Source organism: Ixodes scapularis, unplaced genomic scaffold (genome assembly GCF_016920785.2).
Source record: "Ixodes scapularis isolate PalLabHiFi unplaced genomic scaffold, ASM1692078v2 PGA_scaffold8__174_contigs__length_109621045, whole genome shotgun sequence".
Taxonomy (NCBI): Eukaryota; Metazoa; Arthropoda; class Arachnida; order Ixodida; family Ixodidae; genus Ixodes; species Ixodes scapularis.
The window spans coordinates 87,849,727-87,871,536 of NW_024609883.1; the positions used below are offsets into that span (position 1 = coordinate 87,849,727).

Genomic DNA, 21,810 nt, shown 5'->3' on the forward strand with positions numbered 1-21,810 from the left:
GCCGCAGGTCAAAGGAATCGAGTAGACTTTTTCTTTTGCGCATCGAACGAATTGAGAGCCGTGTTTTTTTGCACATGCTGGGGGGGAACTGGCGTTGTTAACCAGTTTGCACATGGAACCCAGTTTGAACCTGCATTTGAAAATTACCTTGGTGCCAAAGCGGGACGCGAGAGACTTGACGCGGTGCGCCACGTTATGCATGTAGGGAATGCAGGCGATCCTCCCGCCCGGAGCAGCCCGTGAGGTGCGGGGAGTCCGATTTACGATGAGCTTCTGCGTGACAGAACTGAGTAGGTCCATCGGGTAACCTGCCTTGAGAAGGCGGTTAAATTGTGTTTTCACACTCGAGGTTGAGTGGTGACTGCACGACCTGCTGCGTGCAGAGGTGATCAACGAAGTGACCACCCCCGTCTTAACGGACCTGGAATGGGAGCTGGAAAAGGGAAGAACTGGTTTCTCCGAACGTTGCCGAAAAGCCCAGCAGATACCCGTCGCAGACGTATTCAACCTGATATCTAAGTACTGCAGTCCCTCCTCCGTGGGGTCCTCTCTCTTAAAGCTGAGGCTGCCTGCCGCGCTGAGAAAGAATGTCGTGCACCCCTCGGTGTTTCAAGCCCTCGGCTTCCACTCCCACAACTGGTCATCAGGTCACAGGATCATGCAGATATCACGCAAAGAATTGTCTGAAGAGCTCCGACTGACAGCGGCTGTTCTTCCGGGATTCATGACATCGTGCTTCGGACCATCCTACGGCAAGCACGCGTCGTTTATCTTTCTGCAAGAAGCCGCTGCGCAGCTCTTGGAGTCATCCTGGAGGAATGTAATTGCGGGGGTGGCCACCTCAAGCCGGGCTAACACGAGCTCAGGATTTGATCCGCCAATTAATATTTCCGGAGTCGAGCTCTCTGAGAACACCAAGACCGCCCTTTCATGTGGCCCCAAGTTTGCACCGGACTCCCAGGTGTCGAGAATCGATCAGCTAGCTGCGGTGCATCAGGTGGCATCAACGGTTCCAGAAAAAGAACGCCACGAGTTCCTGGGAGCAGCGGTGCGATCCGTGTGCACCCACCCTGTGCCGGCGCCCTCCACCAAGTTCTCCGTCAAGTCAGCTGTGGATGAACTCCGATCTTCAGACCTCAAGCTTCTTGAGGCCGACAAGACTGGAGGTTTCGTCGTCATGGGTGAGGACCAGTACCGGCAGAGGGTAGAACAAGCTCTTGACAAAAACTTTCGTCGAGTAAAGGGGCGGCCTTCGGGGTCTGTTCGGTCCAGAGTTAAAGAGCTGTGCTCCGAGCTTAATCTCCCGAAACTCAAAAGTTCCGTCATGAAACCATCCAAGCAGTACTTATCCCTATTCTTCTCAGCGAAGACTCACAAACCGGAATTACCCTTCCGCTCCATTGTTTCGGAAGGCGGAAGCTGGCAGAAGCCCCTTGCGCTTTTTCTCCAAAAACACCTCTCCCTTCTCACCCCTTCCCAGCCGTTCCGAATTCGTAACTCTAACGAGCTAATTACGGTTTTGACCCCCTTACATAACGCGCCCGTTCCACTGTCAGTGTTTTCTTACGACATCGAGGATATGTACTATAGTTTAGACATTCCTTTCCTAATTAAGTGCGTTGATGAGGCCATCAATGAGTTCGGCCTGTGCAGGTTCCAGAACGCTTCAGGCATTCCACTGTCTGGGTTTGTCCAGTTGCTCCAGCTTTACCTCCGCTCTACAATGATTGAGCAGAACGGAGAAGTGTTTATTCAAAAATCAGGTGTATGCATTGGGTCTTGCCTGGCACCAGTGCTGAGTGAAATCTATCTTTCCTTCGTTGATAGGACAATCGACGAGGAACTACGGAGCATCGTGCCCGGGTGTCAGGTAGTGCGCTATGTGGATGACTATCTTGTAATTCACCCCACAGGAACCCCGGTCCATTCTATTTCGCCTTGTTTTCTCAGCGCGGCAGGCAGCCTCAGCTTTAAGAGAGAGGACCCCACGGAGGAGGGACTGCAGTACTTAGATATCAGGTTGAATACGTCTGCGACGGGTATCTGCTGGGCTTTTCGGCAACGTTCGGAGAAACCAGTTCTTCCCTTTTCCAGCTCCCATTCCAGGTCCGTTAAGACGGGGGTGGTCACTTCGTTGATCACCTCTGCACGCAGCAGGTCGTGCAGTCACCACTCAACCTCGAGTGTGAAAACACAATTTAACCGCCTTCTCAAGGCAGGTTACCCGATGGACCTACTCAGTTCTGTCACGCAGAAGCTCATCGTAAATCGGACTCCCCGCACCTCACGGGCTGCTCCGGGCGGGAGGATCGCCTGCATTCCCTACATGCATAACGTGGCGCACCGCGTCAAGTCTCTCGCGTCCCGCTTTGGCACCAAGGTAATTTTCAAATGCAGGTTCAAACTGGGTTCCATGTGCAAACTGGTTAACAACGCCAGTTCCCCCCCCAGCATGTGCAAAAAAACACGGCTCTCAATTCGTTCGATGCGCAAAAGAAAAAGTCTACTCGATTCCTTTGACCTGCGGCGCGGAATATATCGGCCAAACAGGCCGATGCATAAATGATCGCCTCCGAGAACACCACATTGAATGCGCGTCACAGCCAGAGGGGTCATTGCATCCTATTATAGTTCACGGTAAGGAGTGCCAGGCATGCACGCCTTTGTTCAACGAGACCAAAGTAGTTGGGGGGCACCGGGAGCGCTATGGGAGGGAGATAATTGAAGCTTATAGGATGACTACCACCAAGAATTACATTGCTTCCCCATCCCTCTCGTTGACAAAACCAGAACTGGTGTTTCTGAGGCCGGCGTTTTCTCGGACTCCAATTGCACAACCTTGAACAACAAGACCCCCCCTCGGCCTTCGGCCGTCAATCAGCTTCGTATGCGGAAACGCTATCTTCCCTTCCCTCCCCTCTTTTCTTCCCTCTCAATCTTCTCTCCCTTCTTTTCTCCCTCTTGCTCGTTCCCCCTTTCCCCACCGACGGTTGTTGGTGCAGACTTCGCTGGCGTCAAATATATGTTGTTGTAAACTGAAAGCTTGTACATGTCTGTTTTTGTCCCTCTGTTTGTTTTGTGCTTTCTTACTGTTACATCTGTCCCAACACGCTCGTCAAAGTCTTCATAAAGTCATTTACTTTTTGATTGTTCTATTGGTAACTATAGCCTTCTTAGAGTTTGCTCATATAAGTATCTGGGTTTGACTATAACATCCGACGTAAGGTAGAACACACATGTTAGTAACATATGTAGTAGAGCAATGAGTAAGTTGGGTTTTCTTCGCATTTATACGAATCAGGCTTTCGTGAGACAATGTTATTATATAAAACTTTCCTTAGGCCAATGTTAGAATATGCAAGTGTCATCTGGGATCACACATCATGTTGTATTTCTGAACTCGAGAGAATTCATATATTAGAGGTGCGTTTTGTGTGCACTATGCATTCCCCTTATGTGTCCCCTACAAAATTTTGTACCGAGGCGGGTCTGGAAACCCTACAGGAAACAAGGAGAATGAATCGTCTACAATTTCTCTACCTTATCGTTAACTACAAGCTTGGAATTGACAAAGATGATTATATAAATATTTTTGCCCCAGGTCTACTAGGCATTTTCACAGCAGAAAAATAAAACCATATAGTTATAAAAATGACACATTTAAAGACTCCTTCTTTGCTCGAGCAATTATTGATTGAAGCGGTTTATCACTTGTTGTAAATACCACTAACCTTTTAGATTTTTGTTCCAAGTTATTGCAGCAAGTGCAACCCGTTTGATATTATGTTTGATTAACTCCTGTAACAATCTCGAAAGAGACTAACAGTCATAATAAAGAAAGAAGAGAGAAAGAAAGAAACGTTCCGACAATTTCACTTTCCAACGGCTCAAGAAAATTGCTTAATTCTATATGACAATATTGAGCCACGAAGCTCTGCCTTGCATGCACCATTAAAAAACAAAATCTAAATTAAACACATATTTCCTTAAAGCTGCATTCGGCTTTATGCATTCGATGAAGCCGAACGAAGTGAAAAAACGTTTTCGAAATGGAACCTTGAGGGTTTTGTTAACGTATGATGATTGAAATGTACAGCGCAAACAGACGGGTTCAGCGATTGTGTGTCCTTTCTCTCTCTCTTCTGTTCCGTCTGTTTGCGCTGTACGTTTTAGTCATTATGAGAAGAAAAACGTTACGTCAGGCGAGTACCATTACAATACACATAAAAATACGCAAAAGAAAAATGTTCATATGAAAGTATTTGGGGAAATAATACAATTAGTTGCGCGGCACGAAAGGGCATGGCACAATTACAAAAGTAGAATTTGCTGAAGGTACTGAAAGTAATAGATACTTCTGATGACAAAACTGGGCAAAAAATCTAGGCGGATTGACTGATTGAGCTTCAGATATTTTGCTGATTCATGCTTCTATACTTTGGCATGATTGAGTGACTTAACACAGGAATGCAGCTTAGTGGCAATATAAAATGGCATCACTTCAGTGGTTTGTGCTTAGGAGTGATCATCTCATTGAATGTTTCAGACAAGAATCGTCTGCCAAAAGCACGTAATGGCTGCCAACGCGTGAGGAAGCAAACGATGCCGCCGTTTTCTTCTCTAGTAGTCGACTGCAGCGCCACAGGTGGCCGTCCGCTTTTTTAAGCAGAGCTTTTACCACTACGCCCACCTCTAGAACACTGTAGCGCAGTGGCATTCGTGGGTGAAGTGGTTGTGGGTAAAATAGGTACAGCCAATCACGAAAAAGCTTGTCGCAAGAAAACACGGTGCATAACCTAACGACACAATAAAAACTCACATCATAACCGCGGCGTTTTACGAGTGTGGGTATGCGTGGCCTTCAGTCCTGGTCGTCCGTGCTGGAAACTCCGTGATTATCGACGACCGTCGCTGTGTTCTTCGTGAACAGAGCAAACCAAAACGCTGATACGTGCGCCGTTGCACAATCACGCAAAGCACGATCGCTATGCATTTCATCATGTACGTCGGTTGGTACACATCGCAGCTGAAAAAAAACATAAACGCCGATTGCGTTCATGACTTTGCAGAGGCGTACTGCTTCTATTTTGGTCCGAGTATACTCGGACAGACCGCCACTGATTCAGAAACTTCTTTGTTGCGGTGAAATTGCTAAGATAAAAGGGGTCTATTTCTTTCAGTCTATCCTTCGCAAAACTTTATGACGTAATTCTGGGTTCGAAACCTACCACCTGACGACAGCCGACCGCGGCTCATGGATCGGACACGAGATCTGTGTGCGCACTGGACTTCGGCTCGTAACAATAAATATCATGGCGGACACTCGGATAGTGGCTTGTGTTCAACCACTGCGGCGATGAGAATATCCCAACTCTAACAATGCCTGAAGCTCAGCACGTGTTTCCTATATTGCCGACCCCAGCGCATGGCTATGATTGACGTTCGCGGCATAGGATATGGGCACCAGGCTACCCGGCCGCTTGTTCTGGTTCCGAGTTAAGGAGATGGACGATGCTCATATTTCTCACATTTTTTTGGCGACTGCCATTGCCTAGAAAAAAAAATTAAAGCAAATTTATAAAGTTATTAACGTTAGGGACTGATGCTAAGTAGTATTTAACGAGAGCAGAAAAAACGACGGCCCAAAGCTCCTTTTGAGTAACTATATCCTTTCCATTGAAGAATATTCTGCTAAAGGAGCTGCTGTCTCACGGCCGGCAAAAAGCTATCTACCACGGATATTGATTCCTTTGGGACAGGCCACACGAAGATAAACCCGAAATTAAAGGTATTATTCTAAAATTTTATAATCGTTGAAGTCATTACAAGTTAATGCTTTATTTCCGGAAAATCTTTGAAACGCAAATTATTCAAATAATAATACAAGAAAACATTCGCAAAAGGTTTCTGTGTCATAGTTAGACACTGACAACCACGACATCGCACACAATTTTCAATGCACTCAATAATTTTCTGCGTAATAAAACCTATAAAACATTGAAAACTAGAATCGTCTCATATTGTAAATCTGGATATTATTTATATCCAAATTTATTGCTTTATACCAACAATGCCCTAAAGAGAAGTGAGCGCGCCGGCGATTTGTTGAATAGTGCGAGACGAGTGAGGAGGAAGACGGTACAGATCGTCTCTGACGCAGTTAAACTTCTAATTATCAGCGAACGCTTTTTAAGGGTGCAGTGCCGTCATCTAACGCCTAAAGAAAACAATATTAAGGTTAGTCCTTCAAAGTGCTAACCCTATAGGGAGGCGAAATGATGCGCCAGTGCGCCTCCAGTGCTGGTAGCGCCTACTGTCGAGAGTACTTCGTTTGTACTAAAAGGCGCTATACACTTTTCCTAAAAACAGGGGTATCGGTGGCCGAGTGGGCTAACGCACACCAGCTCGGAGCACGTGGAGCGAAAGCTTGAACTGCAGAAAACAGGATCCTGGGTTCAATCCTCACCGCTGCCCGCTTCGATCTGGATGACCATCTTATACCGGCGTGCGGTCGTGTACCACTACTGCATGGTGCACGTTAGAAACCCCAGGTAAGCGGTTGTACTCCACTGGCTAAAATTCTCGTCTACAGCGAGTGATTTGTCGCATCTTTGAAATAGCTGACCAACTACACGCTGTCTAAATCTCCCCAGAACCCCAATTATTATTTTTTTTCCCAAAACACATTCTGCCCCGGGGACAAGAGAACCTTTTCGATCCCAGTCACTGGGTTTGAGGCTAGTCTCTCACCGGCGTCCCTGTTAACCCTAACCAAGTGGACTGTGATTTCGAAAAGCGCAGCCTGCGTAGGCACAATTGACCTTTTTCAGAGATTCCTGGGCGCATGCATCAACTTTGAGAGAGGAGAGGAAAGGGAAAGGCGCCATTTTTGGCTCTTTCTCGTGGGCTCAGTCGCTCAGACACTGCTGGTTCGGCTTGACTCCCTCCCAAAGTGAAAGAAACACATTTAGGTGATGACTCTCCGTCCGACGCGGCGGCCACATTATGTTCGGGCACCAAGCACCCGTCACTCGCACGGAGATAGATGGCGCCCAAGTACGGGGTCCCTCCCAAACCGTGTTTCTTCCACCGCTCCTCCAGCAGAGCGTCATTCGATGGAGCTTTAAACAAGGGCTCTCGTTCTGCACAGTTCTGGTACCCCTAATTGCAGTTGGGAACGAAGCACTTCTTTCCCATCTTTATATCAAAGCGTCTTCTTCTTCGGGTTTAGGCCAAACTTGTGCCTATCTCAAATACTCTACTCAAGATACTGTATTTAAAATACTTCTTGAAGTATCTTGGTATCTTGCAAATACTTTTGATCGAGAGTACTTGATACTCTATCTTAATTACATTTCTGAGTATCTTGCACTCATTATCTCAAATACATTTTTGATATTCCGCCACTTCCAGAGTTTTTCGGGATTAAGTGGCGTGGGCGTGGCACGAGCAGACCAGAACATTCCTTCAAGCACTCAAATCCTGTAGCTAGATCCGATTAGCTACGGTGACTTTGGGTGAGCTCGTGAAAAAAAAAAAAAAAAAACATCGCTTTTTTGCCGATTGTGACTCATATTTTAGCCCAAAGTTCGTACAATGAAGGTTTTCCTCTCGCCTTCCCAAAGGCGCCTTTTGTTTCCTAGAGTTTCTCCCGAAAAATCCTCATACAAAAGGGGTGGTTTTACGGAGGTTAGGATTGCCCCTCTGAGGCGCAACACAGACAGGGAAACAACCTACGACAGCAATGCAGACTTGAGTGTCAAGAAAATAGCAAAATTAAAAAATATGAAAAGTGGAACAACTAAAAAAAAAAGAAGACATTTTTGTTTTTTTGCTTGTTGTATATTTGGCCCCTCTACTGCAAAACGTCTAGGCTTTCTTTCCTTTATTTCTTTTCGTCGTCAGTCCGTCACTTATTACTCTCGCGAACACTGTCTGTAACCGAGCATCGATAAGCAGAGAACGGGACAGAAAATGAACTAAAAGCTGGATGACCTCTCAAAATCCCAGCATAGCGTCCCCCAATGCTGAGTGCCTCTCTGAACGCAACCTACTTGGAGAAGGCGCGACCAGTGCCGGGGCTATCATGTGGATTCTCCTTGTTATCCATCCACTCATATCCGTATTGCAAGTTCGTGTGTAGTGAACTCCCCATACAGGGAATATCGATTGTAGTTAAACAATGCATTTAAGGTGCGCCGTAGGGCGTGATATTCAGCCATGTCACTGTAGCCTAAAGCGACCTCTCTATTTCTATCCCAGAATTGTTTTGAAACATTTATCAGTGATATTGCCATGCGCGTCGCCGAACGAGCTCGTGGCCGAATGGTTACCGCGCTTGGCTCTCGCGCGGAGCCTCCGGGTTCGATTCCAGAGAGCGGGCTCCTTTTATATTTAATATTTCAACTTGACATTCTCGCAAGTTCGAGAACCTTGTCGTGTGATTGAGTTACGAATGTTCTACGCGCGGAATGTTCTACGCCGAATGTTCCAGAAACCCACGCGTGTACAAAAGGTGCTCCGCGTGGCGGTAGCGAAAGAAGTTCTCGGAACCTCCTTGGTTCGATCCCCACAGCCCCTGCCCGTTTCGATCTGGATGAGTTTCGTACCGGCACGCGTTCGTGTAATCACTACTGCGTGATGCACGTTAAAAACCCCAGGTTAGCGGTTGTACTGAACTGGTTAAATTCCTCATCTACAGCTAAGCGACCGGTCACCCGTTGAGGCGTACCAACATCAAGGCTGCATAAATATACAAAAGCAAGCCATTGTTTTGTCGAAAGTTAGTTTTGTTTTAGTGCTCGATCTTTCTGTTTTGCCGACATTGACGCCTGCGACGCTAGCCTTTCTCTATTTTGTTTCGGGCACAAGTTGGCCCCATTAAACGTTTAGCTTCTTCAGTCATTCGCCGCCTGACATTTGTCATTCGTGACAATATTCTGCTCCTCATAGATGGACTGCATGAAAAAGCCCAACAATTAATTTTTTTAGCCGTTTTGTGTTGTTGCGCGCTAATAAACCAGTCTGGCAAACCAGATTTGCGCAACTGTATAATTGTCGTTGTCACTGACATCGATTCAAATTACGCAATGCGGAAGTATCTTCAAAAGTACTTGAATTACGTTATAAGTATTAGTATTCTAATCAAGATACTTTACAGTGAAAGTAACTTGAGTAATATTTTAAATACTTTATGAAGCAGGTATTTAGTAACTTAACTTAAATACTGTTATCAAGTATTTTGTCCAACACTGGTGAAGGCTCACCTTCGTGCACGGTGGTCGCACCTGTGATCAACACAGCACCAAAGTAAAACACGAGGCCATCGACTGGCCATACACCACCACCACAACGCGAAAAAGGTGAGCATGCTACGCCGCCGGCACGGTGGCCGCCAAGAAGGGACCCCATAGCGCAGCGCCCTCCGCGGCGGCACGGAACTAACTACTCCTTTTTCGAGGCTAGCTCCGAACACGATCTGTTCACTCGCTCCCCGAGGGGAGAGTAGAGAGTGGCATCACCTAAATGTGTTTCTTCCACCGTGCTCCCTCCGCAGTTCTCGCAGCTTGGCTTCATTGTTGTCATGTCTCCCCACTGCGCAGCTGTAGGTTGTAAAAAAGCAGCAGAAATGGTTCGAATGCAAGATTTTATAGCGTTCGAGGAAACCTTTTGCGGGTGGTGCACGAAAGCGCCCGATGTCAAAGCCCTCGCCCTTTTTGCACCGCTTTCAAAAGCCTATGACGCGAATCCGCCGTGTCAGCTGACCGGGTCCTTAAAGGAGCTGTGCAACGATATTCAATTGGAATGTTTTTCTCTCTACACTAGCTTACTGGCACACCTCGGACTCAAGGATACTCACACGCAACACCATTGGCCAAGAAACTCCTTTGTTGTGGTGTAATTTCAAGGACAAAAGCGATCATTTTCATTCAATCTCTCCTTTGCAAAATTTGATGACGTAACTCGGGGATCGCAGTACACCCAAGTGACGATATTTGAGTGCGGTTCATAGATTGGACCCGAGCATTGCGTGGGCACTCGACTTGGGCTCGTGACAATTGCTAGCTCGAGAAGCATTCGGGTTGTGACCCGTGTCCAATCGCTGCAACGACGACAACAGCCGAGCCATAACAATGTCTGGAACTCAGCGCGTGTCCTGCGCTTTGCCAACCCCTGCGCGTGGCTATGATCAACAGTGGCGGCATATAATCGGCTCCAGATCACGTGGCCGCTTGTTCTGGCTGCGAGTTGAGGGGGTGAACGCCGCTCGTTTTTCTTAAATTTTTTTCTGGGACTTCTATTGCGTGGGGTGAAAAACGAACGCGTGTTTCATAGGCCATTAACGTTAGGGATCCGATTTAAGCGGTATTTGTGCACAGTACAAAAATTGTTGCATCGCTCCTTTAACATGATGACGGAGCATTCTGCTTTTAACTAGAAGACATCAAGTGTGCACAGGAGGTTGTGCAAATCCGGGATCGCGCTGCTTATACATCACACAAAAGACAGTCTGCAAACACGAGTCACCGCAATATCCGAGGTTCGAATGCGGGGTGCCAAGTTTCTCCCTAACTCATTTTCATGCGGGATTCGAAACACGGATCTTGTGGTGGTTCGCGTTCGAATCTTCATGCAGACTGTCTTTTGTGGTATCTATAATGCCCGTGTCCCACTAGAGTGACAGACAGAAACAAAAGACAGCGACAAGCCTCAAACCCATGCAGCATGCTGACGATGGTACCTCAGGCGTTTAGTCGTTCGGTGCTCGTGAAGTAAGCACGAGCGATTGCAAGTCTGCCAAAAGTACCGTCGCGTGCACGATGCTCGTGTTTGAGCATAGCCTCCTTTATTCTACAAAGTCTCTCAAATCGCGAACGACTCTGGTTTGAGGCTTGTCGCTGTCGTTTGTTTCTGTCTGTCGCTGTAGTGGGACACGGGTATAAGCAAAGTGACCCCGGCTTGCCGCAACCATGCCGTCCCCGGTACTCAAGTAAAGTATAGGTACTTTTAGCAAACCGTTAACCTGTTTCGCGTATACCGCACTGCCGGAGCCTTTGAAGCATGCTTTTAAGCGCGCGCCTCGTGGTCACGGAATCATCCGGGCGCACGCTTCAAAGCATGCTTCAATCGCTCCAGTAGTGTGGCACGCAGAACGTGGCAACGGTTTGCTAAAAGTCCCTAATAACTCGATAGAGCTTTCCGTTCTTCAGGCGTCCGCTATACACTTCCACAGCTTTCCACGTTAAAATGTATTTAAAAAAAAGACGACAGATAATATCAGTCACTTGGAAAATATTTAAAGCGTGCGAAATGGATTCAAGACTTACGGCGACAGAACCCTGACGGAACGCCTTGACAACCAAACGTAGTACACTCCCCTTTTCGCAGGGCCCACTTCGTCGGAGGTTCGTAGACGTACTGAATTCAAAGAAAGATTGTTCCTAACATACCGTTCTCTACCTTTTGACGGCGCAGGCAGCCTTCGCGATATCAAAAACCGCCCGGATTTCACCCCGTCCGCGTTTCTTTACACGGCCCCGGGTAACGGCGATGCTTCGTACGCTCGCGTTGTACAGAGTACGGCTAGGGGACGGTACGCTATAAGCTTGAATAACTTAGGATCTCAAGGAAAGCGAGATCAGCTGTTTGTATGGCCGGGCCTCATGAACGGAGCTCACAAGCTCCGCAAAAGGCTGAGAGTAGGGTCGGGATCGAAACTGGTCAACATTAGCTTTTTGGCATAACACTCTGCCTTGAAGGCCGACCCCTTTTCCAGTTGCTTGCATGACGCGACACCGAAGCAACGGTAGGAAGAGATGCAGCGTTAGCGGTCTATCCATCTTTGAAGGCACAAGCTATAAAAACGAACGAGTTCGTCTGTATCGTAGATCATTAATCATCCAGGGTCGTCCTCAGCTACTTCGAAGAAAACATACACGCGAAGTGACGACAGAAAGACACGTTCAGAATTGCAAAATACGGAACAACGCCACTAGAGAACACACGTCAAAAAAGGAACAGGAGGAACGCCAGGCGCTGGCGCGGACGACGGAGGCCCGGAGGCCTTACAAGTGTTTCAAGTGATTCCCGAGAGAGCGCGCCACGATCGTGGCCAAACTCTGAAAAAGGACTATTCAAACATTTCTGACGGCTAAATTCTCGTGTTTTTCCGCTGTTCTTTTTTTTTTTTATTATTATTATTTTTTTTTTTTTTTTGCGCATTGTGGTGTACGTATTTTCCCGAGGACATTGAGAAAACATTGCACCACATTTGAAACGAACAAACAAACAAAAAAGAACTTTCAACCTTTCCACTCTAGTGAAGATGGAAGATGGCGGGATTGAAGTATTTATAAAAACTGTTCAACCGGCGTGGCGTTTTGTCGTCGCCGAGCCTCGGGCTTGCGCTTGGCTTCCGTGGCACGATCGTCGCCCGTGGCGTTTGCCCGCCGGCGCCGGTTACATCGCCGCTTCTGTTCTCGGCGGCGTTCAAGGCGAGCGATGTGCTCTTTTGCAAGGGATTCGGAACCATTCAACACCGTGGAGCTCAAGGCGATAGCGGCTTCCCGGCGTTTGCGCGGCCATTCGCGCTGCTGCGCACGTCGCCGCTCCTTGAGCTCCCGCTCTTCTTCCTCCGAACGAATGGCACGTGGCCGACCCATCGTGGATCCAGAAGGACAAGAGCGCTATAGGTAATGGCGGCGCCCATGCACAGCTGCTTTGCAGCAGCTGTGCATGGCAGCTGTGCATTACCGACCTTCAGTTTTTGTTTCATCCTATTCTATTTACTTCCCTTCATCATCACCACAGCAGTGCAGGTTATTGCCATTTTAGAATCTACTGTGTCCTTTTCCCCAGCATAGGCCACTGTGGAGGCTCGTCAATGCCCGCTTCAGTGGCTCGGCATCTCGGTAAGACAAGAGAGGCGGCTGCAATGCGGCGCGTGTGTAAAGCGTCCATGGCGCGACCTCGACGTCACGGGACACAGGACACACACGATTGACAGTTGAGACGATGACGTTTTATTCTAGTAGCGCCGCGCCAATCACGGGGCGTGCTCGATGACACTGACGCAGGTGCCGTTTCAGAGCGCAATGATTTCAAGCTTCCACCATGCTCATTACAAACACCATCGAACTACAAGCGCGAGCTCTTTGCTCTAGGGCACATCTCGGCGGCACAAGCTCTCGTGCACCAAGCGCAGCTGCCAACGCTATGAGTTCACGCTTCTAGCCTTCGCTGCGGCACAACATAAGGTGAAACGAAGTAAAATAGGAGCGTTTTTTTTTGTTTTTTTTTTTTTAATGGTATGTACTTTGCTCACGGTGGTAAGATAATACCAAATACTTTACTAGGGGGAATACATTCCACTCCTCTCAAATACAATAGCCTCGGCGCAGACAGGTTTTCTGGATTTGGCGAGAGCCATCTATCGTCGGGGAGGTCTCGGCTATCGATGATATTCATGTTCTACATATCAAATTCATTGTTGTGGAAATGCGCGAGACACGTGCCGCGCGCCGCTTCTAAGAATAACATGGCGTCTCAACTCTAGCTCAGTGGTGCGCTAAATACTTATGTGCAGAGCCGTATATGTAGAGAGTTTGGTCAATGGGAGGCGCGGGCAGAGCCAGGGCGTGCGTCTGATTCGGAAAGAGGGCTTGGCATGCTCTCTTGACCAACCAGAAGCCGAAAAGAATCCCCTAGCGGTGGTAGCGGCAAACAGTTCTGATCAAAAGATGTTCGTATATGGTTTTAATAAGCGCGTAAGAGTGAAGTGTAGTAACTCTTTGTGGTTGAATATAGGGTGCACTTGTTGTTTTCATCATGATCATGCAGAAAGATGTAAGAAACGAATGCGCCGCTCAACTCCGTTTTGCGCGAACAGAATGTGACCGCTCGGACGGCAGATTCTCGGCCCTCGGCGCTTGACGTACGGATTATGTCGATCGTTCCGCTCGTCGCACTCTTCCACCATCATTTTGGATGAGCGTGATTGAAACATCACGTGCACCATATTTTCAGCCATCGAGAGTTACTTCAATGCAGTTATCAGGTTTGTTTCTCGCGACCACCGCCAGGGTATTATTTCCGGCTTCTGGTTGGTCACATTCGAATTTCTGAAGACGCCCTGGAACACGCCCAGCCCGCTTTCAGCCAATGGCGCCTTCGCATTTGTCTCCTATACTTCCCAACGAATGGCCAAACTCTCTACATATACGGCTCTGCTTTGGTGCACTGTGCCGCCATGATCTTCCCAAGGATCGCACGTTCCACGTGCCTTGTGCATCGACGCACCTTGCGCTACTTTTGAAACATGAAGGGGCTTGTGGAATCGGAGACGACACCGCCGCGGCCGCCGCGAATATCCACGTGCACTTCCGCGTGGACTGACGCGGACCTCCACTCCGTCAGCGGCGCTGTAGGCGTTCTGTCTAATGCAAACGAGCAGAGTGGAATTTATTCCCCCTAGTAAAGTATTTGATAATACTCTTCAGGTGAGGACAGCGCGCTCCTCGCGACGTGCCCGATAAAGTTCGCTCTTTACTCTCTCTCACTTGGTTTCAAGCGGCGCCGGCAGGTGACTCGTCGTTCCGTGGGCACGTACGAGACGGCTCGTGCCGCCTCATGTACCACACGCGCAGAGCTTCAGCGAGGTTGTCGCACGCGCAGAAAGACCATGGTGTACCGGGGTGTCATGGCAACGAGATCATTTTTCCGCTCTCACACAGTTTCGCCGTTTGGCCGCCGGCGACACTGTCAGCTGCGGGCACGGTGGCCGCGGAATAATGCAGCCTTTCGGATGCCTGTCGAACGAACACTATCTGATTCCTCGCGCCGCACGTTCAGCCCCGCCGTGTCCTCAACTAAAGAGTATCTTACACCGTGACTTTGCTTCAGCTTAAGTTCAGTCCCAGCCGATGTTACAAGCGCGAGCTCCGGGCTTTCAGCGTCCCTGCCAAGCACGCGCGCTCGTTCAGCGCATGCACTGTTCAGGGCCACATGCTCGTGCTTGTAGCATAGGCTGCGTCTGGACGCTTACATGATATAAAGGCAAAAGTGGGTACTTTTAATGCTTCGTAATTTAGCAATGCAAACCAGTGATGTGATACACCCAATAAATACTGCACCTTTTCCTCTGCCAGGTGGTGCTGGACTTAAGCTGGTGCGAAGTATAGCGAGCTCCTTTCCCGAAAAGGATCTTTAGGGGAAGGAACATTTGCGGTGCCGTCTGGCACGAACTCTCCGTGCCGCGAGCTCTCCACCTCTCTACAAAATCGGCCAGCGAGAAGCGCAATACATGTCGCGCTGGTGCCGTCAAGGGCCTGTGCACGGCCAAGGTAGCCGTAGCCAAGGCTACTGTAGTTGCGAGCATTGCCGCTTGGTGGCGTGAACGCGTGACAATCTCGCCTAGTGGTAATTTCCGAAGACCGTATGCCGTTCGTCCTGTAAAAAAGCTTCCCTGTAAATGCAACGTTATTCGCGGCCATGCCGTTATTTTATGTGCTGTGAACGATCGATTAACTGGGTTAGAAGTAGGGTTCGAGGAAACCAGTAAATAGAAATAAACGTTAATACTCAGCAATGGCGACACCTGCTGGTATGTAATAAGATATTCACTGCGTGTCTCATATGAGTGCGTTATTTACAGCGCATCAGGGGTGAGGAGTGGTATGGTTGGCCTAGCAGAGGTACCCGTATCCTCAGATCAATCTCCTACCTGTCGTCTGCTAAGAACTGCGATCTTGACGGTGTGGAACGCACGTCGCAGAAGCACTGTGGCATAGCCTCCTCTACTGGTGACGTGCGCGATTGAAAGCGTCGCTGTGGTCGGCCTTCGACGATTGGCCAAATGCGGACTGTGACGTCAGCAAAGGCTTTCTCATCGACGGAAATAAGAGTAGTGGAACAACTTCAATTTTGCAGTGTGGTTATTGTTGGTTTCAGAGCGCAATGATCTCAGGCTTCCACCATGCTAATTAAAACATCATCCAACTTGTGGTTCGTGAGGTAATGACGTCACGAGAGGCAACCAAAAGAGGGCGCCACCAAAGCATCTCGCCGCTAATACTCATCATAGAGGAGGCTATGACTGTGGTTGCTTCGCGATTCTGTTTAAGACCGAATTGTCTATACATTTGCGCTGTACTTCCGTCACTGGCACCGAGGCGGGGATGTTTTCTACGTCCTAAGTACATCGGCCTCCCAACTATCAGGAAGTACTGAGAAATCGTTTTATTTGTTTTTCAATTAGTTTTCATGCATTCAAGAGCGGAATACTGGTGCTTCTAAGGTGATAACACCCAACGTAGTCTCTGACTATACAAAAATAAGAGCTAAAATGTCATTTCCGTACCCCTTTAATATATATGTTCCCTAATCAGAGCAAACAAGCGTGGGCTGAGTAGAGGTACCTAGACTGGCGGAAAATAATTAACTCGGCTTCACACTTTCGGTATGTTGGCGACTTAGCTGAATTTGAGACGTTTAGCCGGCCCACGACTGCACATATGTCGTGCTCACTGGGTGGCGCGATCTCGTATTCGCGCCTGAGGTACTTTTCTAGGTAACAATTAAATCGTTCTCTATGACTTGAACGTTCCAGATGTGTTTAGTATTCACCAGCGGGTAGAGGGAAAGCGATCTGAAATAGATTGTGCAAACGTACAGAAGGTCACTGGAGAAATCCGGCTCTACACTTCCTTCGACACGATCGTGTCATCTGTTTTGAAGTACTCAGAGTCACAGAGTCCGCACACTCTGATCCTTTTCTATTGGGTCGTCGTTGCCGCGACGGTGACCGAGGAATTCGGAATGTAATGTAAAATAACCAAACGGATGAAACAAAATCCCGGCGGATCCAGAACAGCTGGCACAATTTTCGCAGCCGCTCATATAGCAAAGCCCCTTCACGGCAACGCGCGACTCCGCACAATTTCGTTTTGACACCCAGCAGCCCTGAATGTTCCGTGCGTCTGCCCGTAAACGCAACTCAACGAGAAAAAAAACAAACAACATATCTATGTATTTTCATTACACGTGACCGCGCCAGGCCTCTCGGTGTTGACCAAATCTTGTTGGTGTTTACATTCTCGTTGTTGACGTGTTTCTTTTTGTGACAACACATAAAAAAGAAATATTGCGTCATGCAATCTGCATGTCTTCTAACCTCCTTGTTCTATGACGGTCATCCAGACGACAGCAATGACTAGGCATCAAAAATATTAAGTCATGCCCTCTCCATCTCTTCTAACGTACTTGTTCTACGCAACGAGGTAGAGGGGCTTAGAGCGATAAAGCGGTCTGCACTCGAAAGTGACTCCCATCAGGCCGCTGCCATTGTACGCAAATTTGATTACTCTTCACACGACCAAACCAAAGACGTGATGTCACTGGAAAGATGGCAGCGCCCAGGCAGCGGTTGGCCCCAGCTGAGCCGGAGCTTGTCGGATGCTTTGTTCGTTGTCGTTCGTCTCGGCGAGTTGATTTCAGACGCGGAAGCCATCATATAAGGCCGGTCGAAAGCGACTTTAGAGTTCAGCGTAGTGTCTGACGTAGATATTACGTGAAAACTTAGAGGAACGGTCTGTATCTCGCTGGTGACCGACGGGGATATTGTCACGAAAGAAACAATCGGCCATGTTGCTCCGACCTCGGATTGATTTGGATACCGCTAGGATAAATTCTAAGGTGACGTTTCTGTGCTCTCGCTGACCATCGGAATCTTTTAGGTGTGCAGTGAAGCGTGTGCAATATATTTGGATGCACAGTTTAGCGACGGAAATTGCGTGAGTCGTGCTTGGCAGTGTGCAATCGTGGAGCCGCTTCGTTCAAATGACCGAAGGCTCACTTTCATTGTGCGGCGCACCGGAGAGCTGCCTTGAAGCCGGCAGTTCCCGTGCCGTGCTAAATGATGCTGTGCTGCTTCCCAAATTGTCCTGGCGTTTAGACGTGCACTTCCACGGAGCACAGGTGTGCGGCGCACCGAAGAGCTGCCTTCAAGCTGGTAGTTCCTGTGCCGCGCTTTTGGTGATGCTGTGCTGCTTCATATATTGTTCTGGCGTAGACGTGCACTTTCACGGAGCACAGGTGTTGCAGTTGGTTTTGATTCCGCTGCTCTGTCTCATGGTTTGTCGAAACAAACGTTTTATCAACACTCGTTACGCGAATTGCTAGCTGTGAATATTTCATCGCGCGTGTTACCTATACCCAGTCCACCCGTTCACGCCGCTTTGCGACGACAATCTGCAGCGGTTCATTACCAGGAAAATGGTCCCACATCCATTTCAGTTCAGTTCGTCCACGGCAGTCGCAAAACACCGAAGAAGAGGATTTATTCGGACAGAATGCCACTAAAACAATGCAGCTTCTTTAGGGGTCAGGATAGACTCTCTTTTGTCAGTTTTGTTACATCGTCATGGTTGCTTGCTCCAGTCCTATCGTCTATCATTATTTACTATTCTGGAAAGTTCCAGGCCATGCTCAGCTGTTATCATATGTTCTGGTGGAGGTGCTGGGTACTATACCCATAGCCCTTCACTCTGTGTGCACCCCGGCGGCTCCTCAGCCGAGTTGCCCGACAACGAGACACGGGAGTGCACTATCCCGCGTCCCGTTACCGCTCGTCTTGCGGTTAGCGTCTCGTTCAACCGCAAGGCGAGTGAGTGCCAGAAGGACGAACCTCGGAAATACTCCACGAAGAACCTGAAACCCGAGCCAGTTGCTGCTACCAGCAAGAACCAACGGAATTCAGTCTTTTGCCAGAAAAACCGAAGCTGACTTAGCCAACAATGACAAACCTGTAGCAACAAACCGCGTCCGCTCCCACCATTGTTTGCATGCCCGTCGCACCTCACACTCCGACGCCCTTTCAGGCAAGGTGTATGGAGACGTTGAGGGCTAGATTGAACAATATGACCGTGTCGCCCACCACAGTGGGTGGACAGACAACCAGCTCCTGCAGAACCTATACTTCTCGTGGAAGAAACTGCCAGGCACTGGTTTGAGAACCACGAATCCTCCTTAACGTTGTGGGGAGTTTGCAAGATCGAGCTGAAGTGTACGTTTATCAGCCAACATTGACGAGAGAGAGCCGAATTCCTGATTCTGTCCAGGGCACGGCCCAGCGAGAGCGTCACCGCCTTCGTGGAGGATTTGTTGCGCCTGATCGAGCACCCACGCCAACCCTGATGCTACCGAATACAAAAAGCTAAGAATGCCATGTCCCTCATGTGAGGGACAACACCTTCGGCAACCTTGTCCGCAACCCCACGATAACAGTCGAAGGGTTCATATCACCGAGGCTTTTAGCATTGAATGTACACTGCAGGCCCGAGCCTGTCAATATCAACAACTCCTCAGCGTCTCGACACTCGAGTCGTCCAGCTCCAACTTCAACGCCAGCCTCCCAGGCATCCCCGACATCATCCGCAACGTTGTCCGGGAGGAGATCAGGAAGCTACTTCCTGCCATCAGTTGCCCGGCTTTTATTTTGATTGCCGAGATTGTTTCGGAGCAAGTTCGACAGGCATTTCAACTGCAGACTTCTTCGAGTTAAGCGGCATCTGACGAACTGAGTGTAACTTGTGCCACAAAGTCACGACGACCGCCACCGGCTACCCGTTACTATTCAATGTCAGTTCAACAAGACACCCCAACGCCGAAGCATTCCCGACATCGGGAAGAACCAGTGTAGGTCCGCGCTGAACAAAGTACAGCGAGGAAAACGGAGGTGGTGCGAATGGTTGACCGAAAACCACTCTGCTACCACTGCATTAGGCCGACCATGTCTACTGGAGGTGCCCATACTAATAAATTGGCATGCAAGGGCTCGTGCCGATCGACCCTCGACCGCGCCTCGACGAGCGTCCGCGAAACATTCAGGATTATCTTCGGCGGCCTTTGTCCCTGGTGCCGATATTACTAGGAAGCTCCTGATCCCCTTCACCTCGACGGGAGGTAAGCACGACAAAGCAGGTGAGCGGCAATGCAAGGACAGTTGATTTAGTGTCGGTTGTCGTCCAAGGACGATATCTAATAATTTTCTGACGCTAATTATTTGTGTCCACGCCACAAAGCATACAGTTTCTAACTTTGAGGGAGAATGCCGCTGAGCGACTTGAAGAAATAGAATGGTTGGGGCTGTTCTCAAAAGTGGACTACAAGCATCACCAGACTTCACTCTGCCACACGAGACTTACACAAGTTGCGGTGGTCGCAGAATGCAAAAAAAAAAAAAAAAATTGCCATTACGAAATGGAAGTGAAATGGCTTGGATGGCAAACAAACATTGTTGCCAGCTGTCAAGTCAACGATACAGCAAAAGGCACAGTCACGTAAGCTATAGATGCCCAAGCTTGCTGCATTGATGCAGAAAACTACCGGGAAAATTTGCTGATTAGAAGCCAGCCCTGCAGCTTCAGTGCATCAGATGTCAGTGGCCGCACATGACGTATGGTTACAAGACGGCATCAGCCGGTCAAAGTTGCCACTCGACCAAACTGAACACCGACATGCCAGGAGCGTCACCCGACAACAAACAGCACAGGCACTACGACTTAACACCTGACACAAGACTGTGGCAGAAAAAACTCGTTATGGAACCGTTTGCCAAAACCATTAATTATGTAATCATGTGGAAATAAACATATTTGATACACTAACCAAATAAACATATTTCCGCACGCCTTTAGTCGTTCAGAGTCGATACACAAAGAATTGTTTTCACCGCACGTGCTGGAGCTTTTGAGGGAACTCGCATCTCTGACACCTCAATATTAATAATGGGACATACCAGACTGTCAGACTGGTTGCATTGGGCTGCACTCGTTCCACTTCTCCTGAACATGCGGCGCATTTGAAAACCAACTCCAGTAATGTGAAAATGTTATTTATTAATTTATTCCCTCCATGCACCTTTGTAGGCATTGCAGAGAGGATACTTGAAACAATACACATGATAATAACATTAAAGCACACTGTTGTAAGTTGTTAATTACAAAAACCAACACACCTCTGAGCATCTAGTCTAATAGTACGTGTTGATGCATTGTTATATAGCAGGACACTTTCTATTCGTATGACACAATAGACCCTTTGCAAAACCCCATCAAGCAACACAACTGTCACCGTTTTTTTTCGGCGTAAATCACACGAATGGGCCCCAGTTCACGTCGAACGCTAATGCAGCATTCGAGTCCCATAGGCGCTCAGCCGAGTTAACAGTGATAGTGAACATAACATTCTTGTCGAAAAAATGCCCAAAAAATGAAGGCCCTGGGTAATTAGAGTAGCAGCTACTGTAATTCGTTCCATTACAATTTGGCAAACGGCAAAGGCCACAGTCTCGGTGAGTCAATATGCACGTTGGAGAGAGGCACATGACAACATACCATTAGAGTGCCCGTCTGCACAGATTTGTCACACACATTCACTCCGTCTTTCTGATTTGCTTGAGGGGTCTGTGGCGGTCGCCCTTTCCCAAATTACAGTGATACGAAGTATAGGCAGCCCACAATTTAAAAAAAAAGCATATTGAAGTGACCGAAAGGAATAGTAGTCAGCATTTTTCAACAATACTGCTCTTCGGGCAAGGGATTAACATAAATATTAATTAACTTGTCCAGGTAATTAGAACAGAACAAAATGATTGACCGACTAATGCAATTCACTCTTGATGAAAAAAGTATTGCTACAATAAATCCTACGAAAGAGAAAAATGTGCAGTTAATATATGCGTACACCAAAACGGTTGTTCTTACCGCAAGTCGAATAGCTTTGAAGCAGGTGCCTGCAACCGATTTATTCATC

General features: G+C 48.2%; 1 pseudogene; it reads left to right on the forward strand.

Annotated features, from left to right (window-relative positions):
- Window positions 1–624: 624 nt before the first annotated feature.
- On the forward strand, window positions 625–2,804 carry LOC121833496 (annotated as a pseudogene).
- Window positions 2,805–21,810: the final 19,006 nt, after the last annotated feature.